The 13,169-nt window shown below is 43.8% G+C and overlaps 1 long non-coding RNA gene across 1 annotated transcript; it reads left to right on the forward strand.

Annotated features, from left to right (window-relative positions):
* Positions 1-1,148: 1,148 nt before the first annotated feature.
* LOC147914614 (uncharacterized) lies at positions 1,149-10,133 on the forward strand. The gene is made up of 3 exons (XR_015555101.1): positions 1,149-1,715; positions 1,975-2,018; positions 8,525-10,133. It is a non-coding gene; the product is annotated as an uncharacterized LOC147914614 (long non-coding RNA).
* The last annotated feature ends 3,036 nt before the right edge of the window (positions 10,134-13,169 follow it).

Raw genomic sequence — 13,169 nt, forward strand, 5'->3', positions numbered from 1 at the left:
TATCCCCCAGCGAAATCGCAGTAGGAGAACGATTGTAAGAATAATTGCCGCTAACATTTATTGAGCATTTATACCTTCCTGGACATTGTTCTGACTCAGCGCACCATACCAACCCCAGGCACCATGTATGCTCTAGGTCAACTTCCCTTTTCTTGACAGAGGTAAGCGCCTTGGAAAGTCACCAAGAAACTCTGAGAAACTAGCAGTGAGCAACCTAGAATCGTCGGCGTTGAGGAAAGAAAGGTTCTGCCACCTATAAAACGCCCACTCGGTGCAAATTCGCGTTGTGACAGAAAAACCCAGGCCCAGCGCTACTAGCGAAAATGCTGACGGATCGTCACATCTGTGCAAATCACGGTGCTGCAAACCTGAAAAGGACGGCCAGGGGAGCCAGCGGTGCTAGGAACAAGAAGGTGATAGCAGGGAGAACCTGGGGGCCCTGCGAACGGGCAACGTTCTCTAAGCGCCAGGAGCGGTGCCCCAATACAGACGGCAGCCTCGCCGCTGCTGGCGAAAGTGCTGATGCGAAACCGCAGGCAGCGCGTCGGGAGCGGTCCCGGCCGGGAGACACCGCGGATCCGGTTACTGGCGGGACCCGGACCCAGCCGCGCTCCTCCGCTCCCGAGCGAACGCGGGTCCCAGAGCAGCAACTGAATGCGGACGCCACACAGGGGAAAATCAGTAGAAAAATTAGTAGAACGTAAATAAAAATAATAAAATAAAAAACAAATTCTAAAATGCAAGTACAACCCAAAAGAAAACAAACCGAACATATCGTTCCCAGAGCGAAACACCGTGAAAGAAACTTGAAACGCAAACCGTTCAGAGAGAGACCCCTACAAAGAAGGAACAGCAAACACGGTTGAGCAGCGCAGTCCTGCCAGTTTCCCGGTCACGCCTAAACCGGCGCCGGTTGCTCCCCTGAACCGGGACTCGGGGACCAAGAAATCACAGTCTCTGCCAAACCCGTGTTTGCTGCGCCTGAGATGGCTTTCACCGGAATTCCCGGACTCGGAGGCGATTGAAATCGGAAGCAAAGCTAAAGCGGAACCCGCGAGATCGAAAGCGGCTCCACCCAAGCGGCCTGGGGCAGCCCGCACCGCGGGGGCGGGGAGGCCGCGGGCTGCGAGCGGAAACCCCCTGGCCGGGCGCCCGCCGGCCCGGCTCCGGGAGAAGCTCCGTCTGAGAAATCGCCGGCCCGGCGCGGATCGCCGCCGCGACAGGGAAAACGGCCGCGACGCGGCGCGGACTGAGGCTTGAGCGGGCTCACAGCGAGACAGATCGGAGTTCCGGGAGTTAGAGTGAAGTAAAACGGAGTCCAGGCTGGAAAATCCTCCTCGGCGACAAAACCACTTAAGCCACGTAAGCAAAACGAAACTTCGCTTATTCAAAACGGAAGGGAAACCTAACAGATTATTTCTTGTAAATGATTTTGATATTCTTGGAAAATCATCCAGGACACTTAAGTCATCTTCCTTGAATGGTATTAGATAAACACTTTCAACCAACCCCCTGCTCTCTGGAAATCCCCCTGTAACAACCAATCATTGTGAAGGTTAAACAGCTTCCTCTTTTTCGCTTTATAAACCGTCCTGGATTGTCCAGCGTCGGAGCTTCGTACTAGTTTTCGGTTTGAAGTCGTCTTCTGTGGGAACGCTTTGTTTCTCGCTCAATAAAAATATTCTTATCAAGGGGCCGGCCTGGTGGCGCAGCGGGTAAGTGCGGGCGCTCCGCTTCTGCAGGCGGGGGTTCGCAGGCCCTGATCCAGGGCGCCCTTGGTTCCACCATCTGTCAAGCCATGCTGAGGCGGCATCCCATATAAAGTAGAGAAAGATGGGCACGGATGTTAGCCCAGGGCCAATCTTCCTCAGCAAAAAGAGGAGGATTGGCATCAGATGTTAGCTCAGGGCTAATCTTCCTCACACACACAAAAAAATCCTATCAAGTAAAGCTCTCTGCATTTTCTTTGAACAGTTATTATCGTCAGAAGTGGGATGGGAAGACGACCCCCGAGGCTGGTGAGTAACTGGTGCTGGTACCAAGCTTACTGCTTTCTGGCATATGTTGGCGTTTCAGGGTAAACCTTGAATCCGAGCTCCACTCCCTTTGTGTTGAGCTCTCTGATTTTATTGAGCCACCTTTGTTGAAACTTCCTTCTAAGTCACCCTGTTCTGTTCAAAACCAGGGGAGGAGACTCCCTATGTGATTCCCTACGTTTTGGAACAACTGTTGAAAAACGGGGTTCCTCAGAGTTTAGATGCATGAGAGAATCTAAAGGCAAAGATGAGTTCCTCCTGGCCCAAAATGGGAACCAGTATCTTGTGCCTTTTGGGAAAATGGGTGAACATTTGGATAATTTGGATTGTAGTAGCCACTTTGGGGAACCTTTAACTTATGTAAGATACTTCACCTTGGGGGTGCCCTTAAAAAGAGAGGATCCCAGAACATCTGGTAGACAACAAGTACATTCTTGGATTGGTATGCAGAAGTTTCTAAAAGACAAAATAACTCCAAAAATAGCTTCTCTAAAAGAATCCTTATGGGGCACAAATAAAAAATGTTTAGTGGAAAGCTCTAGCCATCTGAGCAGGTAACCTTAACCTATTTCATCTCCTGGAAACACAATTTGGATACAGCTATTTAGAACTTTGTATTATTGTACCTGCCACATGGCTAAAATTTTAACATGAAAGCTGTAATATCTCTGTGTCTGTCTGTATTTTGATGTTTATTCATCTATGTATGTATATTATGTATATGTGATATTTTAAAAGAGCTCTATGTAATTATCTTAAAGAAAAAGAAATGCTTATATGACTCAAGTATGTCCTAAACCTCAAAAATATAGAAACTAACCCAAATGTTTCTCAAGTGCACATTATCTGGGATGACCTATGATAAGTAAAAGTTAGTTTAACGTTTTTGTTTTAATTAAGACAGGTATGTCTTCAGAGTTGTCAACGTTAAATATAATGCAAACAGACAATTTTTTTTACCTGGGTTTACTAGTCAAATAAGCTCATGCTATCTCTATCTTACAAAATCTACCAAGAAAAATAAGTTGATGGTTAGCTGTTTAATGTGTAATCCATTAGTATCCATTAAATTACTTGTAAAACAAGTAATTTAAATAGATATACATAAGAAAAGTTTATGCTGAATTAAATTAAATGATGTTCATTGAGTTAAATTAAATTAAATAATATTCATTGAATATCTAGATCATTTCCAAGTAGGTTAATATACTGAAATATTACTTGCTAAATGTAAGTGTAAGTTGATCTACTTTTGTCTTCTTAATTGTTTACAGGGAGACCAAAAATATTTGGGTCTACTAGGAAACATGTCTTTTTGCACACTGAAACAATTATACTATGAAAAGCATGTCTCTAAAAATCATAAATTTTTATAATTTGTATCCATAAATTTGCTAATGTACTAGAGGAAGCTAATTTATGACAGACAGTTCACAATTACCTACTTCCTAGTTTTCACTGGAAAGTAAAGTGTACTCTTAGTTGACATTTATAATCAATATGGAAAAATAAAATTGCTAGAAACAATAAGAGGGAAGGGAAACAACTTTGTATACAAAGTATGGAAGGAAAATGGGATGTGTTTTTATCAGAAGAGCATATGAAGCATATAGTATGTATTTTAGTTAAAGAGAAAAGAGAGTAATTTTGCCATAAAAAATATTACAGAAAAAGAAAGCAGAAAAGACAAAACCTAAATAGATATACAAATTGCAGAAGGTTGGCGGGGCGGAGGTGCGGGTGGTGTGCGGGGAGGGGGTGGTGGTAAAAGCGCTGCTAGGACAAGAAGCGCAGATCTGGCCCAGAGAGCAGGACCACAACTCCAGGATGGGCTATAGCGCCAGTGCAGAGGAGATGGCGCTGCCAGGAGCGGGGCTGCCTCTGAAACACCTGTGGCTTGGCGAAGGTAGCGGGGCACCAGGGAGAACTCTGTCTCTTGGCGAAAACATCCGGGCTGAGACCGAAAGTCACCCGGATTGAGGACAGACAGGAGAGGTTCGGCCACCGAAACATACGGCGGGCCCGACCGGCAGCCGCTCGCTCCTTTCTGCCAGCGACCTTGTGGCCACTGGGGACCCGCCGCCCGTGCTCTTATCCCAGCCGCGGCCGACAAGACGCTGCACCGAGCCCTTCACGCTGCTGGGTCCCAGCAGTGCGGGCAAGGGGCAAATAGCGGTGCGCCCGAGAAAAGTCCGGCTCTGAGAAACAGCCGGTTTGGACGAATGAACGATGCTGCCACCGAGAAAACGCCGCCAACTGGATGCAAACGTGCTCTGTGACAGGAATACTACCGGCTCTGCGAACAACCGAGAGTGCTAACGGGAACAGGGGCTCGGTGCAAGCCGCGGTGCTGGGACTGTGAGAAACCAGCAGTGCTAGGACCCAGTTAGCTACGGGAGAATGTAGGGGTTTGTTACTGAGAGCTGTGACACGACCCGCACTACTAACAAACTTGATGGAAACCAGCGCTGTCGGTGCAGCTGAGCGCTGTTGCCACGGGAAATGACTGACGCAGAGCAGACAGCGGTGATCCCGGTGAGAAACTGCCAGCTCCAAACGGGAACAAGAAACAGGTTCAACAGAAGGATTGACACTTGCTCCGAAACACTTGCGAATAGACGGGGAAACCGCCTGCACGTGGCCCCATCGCAGATGCAACCCCCAAAACGCAGTCCCGGAGCGCTGGGAAGTACTGGGCTGGAGCAAGTGCCCACAGGAAGCAACTGGCTGTGCTGCCAGCGAGAAACATCCGGCTCGGCAAAACTAGCGGTACCGGCGTGGACAAACCACCATCTAGGCGAAAGAAACACACGTACTTTGATTTCCTGGGCTCATGAGCGAACAAAGAAGTTGCAAGTAAGAAGCGACCGGAACTTCAGGAGAAACTTGAGGCGCAAGAGAATCAAAACTTGACAACGAACACTGAAGGGACACCTTAATGCATCTTTATTCCGTAAGCGGACAGGTCTTGTAGCCCAGAATCGTTTCCTGGGGAAAGTTCCAAAAAGGCTCTCGCTGCATCTCAAGGCTCCTTAGAGCCAAAGACGGTCTGGCAGCAGCCACAGCTCACGGTGTGCACTGCGCGACCAATCCAGTCCAAGCAGCTTGAGAAAAGCCGGTGGTGGCTCCACCAAGCGGGGACGGGAGGTCGGCGGCGATCTGAAGGGTGCCCGCTGTCGGAGGTCTCGCTGTCCTGCTGTCTGTCGCCGGCGTCTTGCAGCCTGTCCCAGGGAAGCTGCTGGAACGCGAGTCCGTCGGGTTCCTCTGCTGGGTCCAAGTCTACCACGATTGCCTCTGGCTGCTTCTGTGTCTCTGGCCAGAAGCCCCGAGTGGGCGGGGCTGGGCTTGGTTCCAAGGTGCTCTGGGCTCGGGGCAACGGTCCATTTCGCCTGTAGACCAAGCGCAGCCGCCAGCAAGGACTAGAAAGCAGTTCTCCATGGAAATCATCGCCGTGGCACGAGGACTCTTCCGGTGTGGGGTCCAGTATGTGGTAGAAAGAGAGCGGCCACCGTTCAGAATCGTCGCAGCTGCGGATACACGGAGGCTGGGGCTCTGGCGCCCCCTCTACGGAATCCCGAGCCTCCTGCACACCGAGAAAATGCTGCTCCATCGCGGAGACCTCGGACCAGGAGGACACAGGCGTTTGCGCTGGACCAGGAGGCAAAGCCTCAGCAGTACCAGCAGCCCGGGTATTTATGCTCTCCAGGACTCGGGGGCGGAGGGAAGCCAGCGACCGCAAAACGGAGTGGTAACACATTCGAGACAGCAGTAGACAGAATGAAATACGAAAACTTGCTAGAGAGCATAGAGAACCGACACAAACCATTCCGATATAAAAACGTCGAGACGACAACAAACCGCAACGAAGCGGCACGGTAAGCAAAACGTACAGAGAACCAGCCCTACAAAGCGCAGGGAGCGGCGAGCGGTGCAGAGAGCGCGAAACCAAACGTGACCTCGGTGAACAAAACGCTGCAGCCTCTGGCCGCTAGGGGGCCGCGCTGCTGGCCACGGTGCCGAAGACAAACCGGAGAAATAGTGGCGCTGGCACGAGGCAACGCTGGGCTTGGAGCCAACAGTGGTGCTGCGCCAAAGACAAATACCGGTTCTGGAGCGATCAGCTGTGCTGCCGAAGAGAATGTGCAGGATCTGAGAACAGAGAGGCCAGCGACGGAAAAACATCCGACTTGGAGGAAAGAGCCGTGCTGCCGCGGAGAAAATACGATCGCCCTCAGAAAGAAGCAGCGTGATAAAACGCTACTATGGGTATGGCAATCGTTTGTTTTTTACGAAAAATAAAATTAATAAAATTAAAACATTAAAATCATAAAATAAAAATAATTTAAAATTATATAAAATAATTAGAAAATTAAAATTAAAAACAAAGTATCATATATTTAATTTATAATTTTTTATTTTTAATATAATTTTTAATTAAAAACTAAATTTTTTAATTATCATTATTTTTATTATTTTATTTTGTATTTCATTGTTTCATTTTTGTTTTTAACTTTTGGTTATATTTAAATTCTAAATCCTAAAAATTAATTTTTTTAAATTTTAAAATGTTTTTAGTTTTATTTATTTTTATTCGTTTTCAATTTTTGTGGTTTTTTATTTTTATTTTTTTTTAATTTATTTCTCTTATAAATTTTATTTTACTTTATTTTCTATTTATTTTATTTAAAATTTTTTTTACACTTTTATTTTTTTAATATTTTAATTTAATTCTCAAATTTAAAAAATTTTCCATTTAAATTTTTAAGTAGTTAAATTTATTTTATCTACTTTTTATATTATCTTATGTTTTAAACTTTTTGTGTGTGTGAGGAAGATTAGCCCTGAGGTACCTTCTGTCGCCAATCTTCCTGTTTTTTACAAAGGAAGATTTGCCTTGAGCTAACATGTGGTGCCAATCTTCCACTATTTTGTTATGTGAGCCTCAGCCATGGCATGGCCACTGAAGAGTGGTGTAGGTCCCCGCCCAGGAACCGCCTGGGCTGCCAAGGCTGAGCGCACCAAACCTAACCACTAGCCAACCGGGCTGGCCCTTATTTTATTTTATTTTTAAAAGAGTTTTTATATTTTTTCAATATTTATTTTTATTTATCTTATTTTAATTTTTAATTAAATACAATTAAATTCTAATTTCATTTTTTACTACATTTTTTATTAGATAATTGTATATTTAATTTTCTTTTTTTTATTTAAAAAGTTTAATTTTTGGGCCGGCCCCGTGGCTTGGTGGTTAAGTGCGCGCACTCAGCTGCTGGCGGCCGGGGTTCGGATCCCGGGCTCGCACCGACGCGCCGCTTCTCCGGCCATGCTGGGGCCGCGTCCCACATGCAGCAACTGGAAGGATGTGCAACTATGATGTACAACTATCTACTGGGGGGCTTTGGGGAGAAAAAAAGAAAAGGAGGAGGATTGGCAATGGGTGTTAGCTCAGGGCTGATCTTACTCACAAAAAAAAAAGTTTAATTTTCAATATTATGTTGTTTTCAACTTAAAATATTGCTAATTAAATATTTTTTATTTTTTCATTTAACATTTTATTTTTTTCATTTATTAAATTTTATTTACTTTATTTTTAAAAGTTTAAAATTTTATTTTACTTTTTAATATCATTCTAAAATTTATTATTAAATAAAATCTATTTTACTTTGTAAATTTTAAATATTTTAATTTCTATGTATTTTAGTATTTAAAATTTTTTACATTGCTGAATTTAAATTTTTTAATTTAATTTTATTTGCCTTTATTTTTAATTCATTTTATTTTCAATTTATTTTATATCCTTATTGTTTTATTTTAAATTTTTATTAATAGAAGAAAAATAACAAAAGTAAAAAAATTTAAATTTTAAAATATAATTAAATAATAAAAGAAATAAAAATAAAGTAAAATAAAATAACATTTAAAGGTTGAATGTTTAAAAAATTAAAAGTAACAAAAACAATTTTGCAAATAAAAATGATGTAAAATAAAATATAATTATACGAATTTTTGAAAATCAAAAATATTCTTAAAAATTGCAACATAAAATAATATTAAAAATTAAAATTTTACTATTTGAAAATAAAAAGGACATTATAAAATAGACCAGGCTATAAAAACCCCAAGCTGAGAAAATCATTTAAGCCCCTAAGCAAAACTAAATGTAGCTTACTTCATGAACATAAGAAAACCTTAGGTTATTATTTTGTAAATGCCTCTGATAATCGTGAAAGAAACAAATCATCTTCCTGAAATGGTATAAGGTAACCACTTTTAAGCAAACCATGGCCTCTGGAAACCCCCATTGTAATTGTCCATCATTGCACAGGTTAAACAACTTCCTCATTTTCACCTCATTAGCCCTCCGGTAACTTCATGCCTTTGACTTCATACTAGATTTGGCTTTGAAGTTTCCCAGTTCCAGAGCAATGTGTTTCTCGTTGAATGAAATCATCACATTAAGTAAAGCTCTCTGTATCTTCTTTTAACAGAGAATGAACTGGTGCTCTCACAGAGAAAACACTGACTCAGCGCAAATGTGTTGTGACAGAGAAAGTGCCATCTAACTCTGCTATGCGAATTACAAACGGCTATTGGAGGCACCTCGCTACAAATCACAGTGCCCGCGCTTCAAAGGGCAGTCTAGGAGGTGCTGGCTGTGCTAGGATCCAGCAGGCGATGGCTCAGAGGACAGGTGGGCCTGCAAAGGGGAAACGGATTTTGGCGCTTCGAGAGGTGCCCAAACGGAGGAGCCCAGAGAACTGTTTGACCCCCAGTGACAGCTGATTTCCGTCAGAGAGGTCAGGGGCAGCTAGCCTGTGTGGTAGATGCACCAGAAAGAAGCCACTGCAGTGAGACCAGCAAAGTGGTCAGACCGCAGATGATCAATATCAGTCAACAACAAAGTGGGGCTCACCTGACTGCAGACGAGGTCTGACCATTACATATAGTTGAGATATCTTAAAATCTCTTTTCACCTATAACAGTTTCCCATCTCTTTGATTTTTCCTTTTTATTTTTTGAAGAAAAGGGTATGTCAAGTACAATGTCCCACCTATTTTTTAAAGTTTCATTCATAGACAACTTTTCTGAGCTTGACAACTTTTCAAGAATAGGAAAGTTCCACTGACCCTCTGTGCCAACATGGAGCAAGTTCATCCCTCAATATTCGGCATGTGAAACAAAAAGATATCTACCTGGTAGCTATTTTCTCAAGACTAGAAATGGGATAATTTCAAAAAGGGAAGGCAGAAAGAATATTTTTTGGATTTCACAAAAGATCATTGAAATTAATGTGAAATAAATGTAGATAGATTTTAGAAAAAAAATAGGCTCCATTTCTTTATCCACATATACCAAAAATAAGTTTTGTTCCCCTGTTAGGGAAAAGGGTAGCATGAAAGAACCTAGGGTTCTGAGAAGAGTTAACAGGAACATGTGCAGGCAGGACTTGGGCTCCCTGGTGAGAGAGTCAGGGACAGTCTTAGTGTGGGGCAAGTGTCCTCAGGGATCCTGCCTCTGGCTGGATAGAGAACAAGTTCCTTTCCGTAGGGTTTGAGCTTCCAGTTTTCAGGTGAGGACTCCCTGCTGACTGGCAGCTCTCTTATAGCTAATTGTTGTGCTTTTGAGAAATAGGTCAGACAAAATGCAGGCTCTTTTAGGGAGAAAACCGCAGTGGTGTCTCTCACCCCTAGTAGCACAAGTAGGTGACAGCTGTGGGAGGGGTGTGATTTCAGGGAGGGCTGGGATCTGGAGAGTCCAGGAAACCCGGTGAGCACTAGTTACTCACAGAGTCAGTAAATGTTCTAATTCTAATTTGAACACTTATTGTGTCCTCTAAGTAGACTAATTCTAAAGAGGCTCCTTTTCTATAAAGGATCACAGGTTAGTCTCAGCCATGATAACTTTACTTCTAGGAACTTAAGCTAGAGTATAGTCCATAAATTGGATTGCCATGCTGCTTTAAGTACAAGGTAGTATCTTTGAAGAAAGTAAGAGGGAAAGGTGTCCAAAATGGTAATAACTGACAGTCAAGTTATTGAATTGTGTATGTAATATGATTTTTAGCAAATAAATGATATTTGTATGTTTGCATTTGCATTGGTGTGATTGTATTTGCATAAAAATATGAATATACTCCAAAATATCAATAATGGTTATTTATCAGTTGGGAGGTTGGGAAAAGGAGGGTGTAAGTTCTATATTCACTTTATAGTTTACTGTTCTATGTTGTTTGAAAGGAAATATTTATTATTTTGATAAATACTTTATTTAGAGACCCTCTCAACTCAGTTTCATTTCATGTCATTCAAGAAGAGTATGTTTGTATGCTTCCTCTCGCCAGGCCAGAGTTTCTGAAGCAATTTTTACCAAAGCTTAACACCAAAATCCAATGTTCAGCCCCTTGTTTTCTGATAACAGAGGGCTCTAAGAGTCCGAGGGTGAAAGACTCCTGCATCCTCCTCTCTCTTGGCCCAGACATATTGTTTCACCATCTAGGGGCCTGAAGGATTGGAGCTTCATCTCTCTTGCTGGGAGGGTTTCATTTTCTACATTCAAGAGGCAGGGGCGCTGGTTACCACTCTCCCTTCACATTGCAGAAGCCTAGGTCTGGACAACCTCCAGGGGCTTAGCCTAGGCTCAGGCAAATACCCCAGATCTGCTAGGAGGCAAACTATGTGTGGTCAGGGAAATGAGGAGGCCTTGGAGACTTTGTCTGCCCTAAGAACAGTTTGAAAAGCTGCCTAGGCCAGCCTGGCTGGGACCTGACACTTGAGTTCCCCACTGAGCCAAGGTCAGCCCCAGGAGAGGTGAGTGCTATAGACATATAGGTGTGTGGGACCCGGAAAAGCCAGAATAACCCAGGGCCCAAGTAGGTGGGGATCCCAGAACTCTGCCCTTTTTAACCCTAGCTGGACAGCTGAGCCTTAGTGCTTTCTTCTTCAACTTGATTAGGACCCCACCCTCCAAGCCCTGGTGTTACAGCCACCAGCCCACCTGGCATTCTGGTCTCTGTATCATACATTCTTTCTCTTGGATATCTTTCCAAAATTATGTTTTCCGTTTTATTTCTAAGAGCTTCATAGTTTGGAATTGTGGAGATATACCATAATGTATTTACTCCTAATCATTTACTGAAAAGCACATTAGTTTTATTAACTACAATTCCTTGCTTGTGGAAGACATGGAATTTCTGGGTCAAAAAAGTATTCACATTGACATGTTTAATGCATGTTGCCATATTGCCTTTCCAAAGATCCTTTCAAATTCATTCCTACCAGAGGTGTTTGAGAGTTACACTTTCCAAATGTTTACCAACCTAGGATGTCATGAAAAAGTTTCATATATGCCACTATGCAAAACAAAAATATATCTCGTTGTTTTAATTTGCATTTCACTGATTGTAATGAGTAGTGATCTGGGTCACCACCCCCCTTTCTGCCCTAGGACCCCCTACAGGGCTTCTAATCCTGACTCCACCCACCCAAAATCAATTCCACAGGCAGAGACTAAGGAAACAGGCTTTAATCATTGTGTACAATTTCAAAAAGAGAAGAGTCATGACAACTCTGAGTAGACCTATAAGAAAAGTTCCTTACCGTATTGTTTATTACATGGAGAGTTTTAATTCATTGAAAAGCCTTTAAGTTATTCAGGAGATGAAGAACAAAATAAAGAATGTTCACCACAGACACCTCAAGGCTCCTAGCCATGCAGGGTGCTGTCACAGCGAAGCCCAGAACTCCTGGGGGACAGAATGAGGGACCCAGTGTGGTGTCTTGGGCTCTGTCCAGGACATCGGTTGCAGGGGGTAGTGCTGTGGTTCCTTTCCTTTCCGGGTTCTACCCTTTTTTAAGCCTCGATTTTCAGCAGCTTCCACGGGCATCTGGGCTCCTGGGAGCGATCTCACCACAGATCTGGCCACCTGTGCTGGCGCTGGCATCCCCTGGCTAGTTCAGGCCCCACTGGGCTGTGTGCTCTGTAGCATCTGCCTCTTCTTGAGATGACTGTTGCTCGGTTTCACCCATTGGCTCCTGGTCCTGTGAGTTCAACAGCGTTTGGGGCCCGTGTCAACTCCAGAAACGTCGCCTCGCCGGGTGCAAGCCTGGCTCAGCATCCCGCGTGCCGTAGTTCCCGTCCCCGCAGAACTGGGGCCGTTGGCAGGAGTGGTAGCTCAGCACAGGGAAGTTATTCACTCCCCAGGCCGAGCCTGTTCTTGGTTCAGGCCCGCTGGCATGTTGGGTTCTGGACATGCCCACCTCCAAGACAGCTTCTCCAAGGTTGATAGATGGGGTTCCATAGCTTCAGCCTCTTGACCAGGCTGAGATGTGTAACCAGTCTAGGAAAATGGGCGAATGGTTCAGTCTGGTACTGAGTCTGCCTTTTTACAGTGTCCTGTCTTACTTATATAGGACATCAGAAACCAAATCCAAATACTTGGGGCTTGATCCTCATTTGCCTTTCGAATTGCCTCAGAGCCTGATAGGATTAAGGAGAGCATTGAATCTTTCTGGAAAGCCCTATTGAAAGTCTGAGGGGTTTCTGGGAATGAATGCAAGGAGTAGGTGGAGGGAAGGGAGAGAAGGAAGGTCCCCGGGGAGAGAGGTCCGTTCCTGGCCTTTTCCATTCACTGTAGAAATCCTCTCTACTTGTCAGACACACCTAACAAATTACATTTCTGTCTGTTCTCTTAGCATATCAGAGAGGATTGCCTGGTTTTAGAGATGAGACTCCATGAGGTTAGGTCCTTACAAGATCACGATGCTGGAGCTGGATTGAGATTCCAGGTCCTCTTGTAGGCACATCAGGTAAGGCAATGAGTAAAGGAGTAATTAGGTTGAGGTGGGAAAAGGAGAGTCTTATGCCTACTTAGAATGGTAATTTTTCTATTTTTGTCTACACTAGATAACCTGAATCAAAAGGACACTTCAAATATGCCATGCCTTTCATAATGGACAAATGCCCTATCCTGTTTCATGTAATTATGTGCATCTATTATTAGTGACTCCCCTTTCTCTGCTCTCCCTACTTCTATTGCAATTCTTCCCATTAGACACTGTTTTATTTTTTATGTCCGTTTTTGTATCAGCCAGTCTTGTAATATGTGACATTCTTTTGTGTGCATATATCTTCAAT

Source organism: Ceratotherium simum, chromosome 18, assembly GCF_057802395.1.
Source record: "Ceratotherium simum simum isolate JZ-2026a chromosome 18, ASM5780239v1, whole genome shotgun sequence".
NCBI classification, from domain to species: domain Eukaryota; kingdom Metazoa; phylum Chordata; class Mammalia; order Perissodactyla; family Rhinocerotidae; genus Ceratotherium; species Ceratotherium simum.